A 236-nucleotide genomic window follows, 5' to 3' on the forward strand; every position below is an offset into this window, starting at 1 on the left:
AGCCTGTACTTGAGTGAGCGTCCCGGCCCGCGAGCTCCAGAGCGGAGCCCACACCCGGTGGCTTTAAATTCACCAGAAGAAATCAGAGCCAAACACGTTCCGCGGCGGCCCCGACCTCACGTGGGCGAGTCGGGCAGCCCAGAGCAGGGCTTTCCATCTTCGCAGCGAGTGTCTCCGGACGTCCCGCTCTAAGTCTCCGAAAACCTGTTAGCCACGCAGGTGATGGACCGGCCTGG

General features: G+C 63.1%; 1 protein-coding gene across 2 annotated transcripts in view; it reads left to right on the plus strand.

The window, feature by feature from the left end:
* Positions 1–9: 9 nt before the first annotated feature.
* MX2 (MX dynamin-like GTPase 2) overlaps positions 10–236 on the plus strand; it is a 33,196-nt gene continuing 32,969 nt past the window's right edge. For both annotated transcript variants that reach the window (XM_005885686.2, XM_005885687.2), the window contains exon 1: positions 10–219. The gene's annotated coding sequence lies outside the window, so the exon portion shown is untranslated. The remainder of the gene's footprint in view (positions 220–236) is intronic.

This window comes from Myotis brandtii, unplaced genomic scaffold, assembly GCF_000412655.1.
Source record: "Myotis brandtii unplaced genomic scaffold, ASM41265v1 scaffold923, whole genome shotgun sequence".
Taxonomy (NCBI): Eukaryota; Metazoa; Chordata; class Mammalia; order Chiroptera; family Vespertilionidae; genus Myotis; species Myotis brandtii.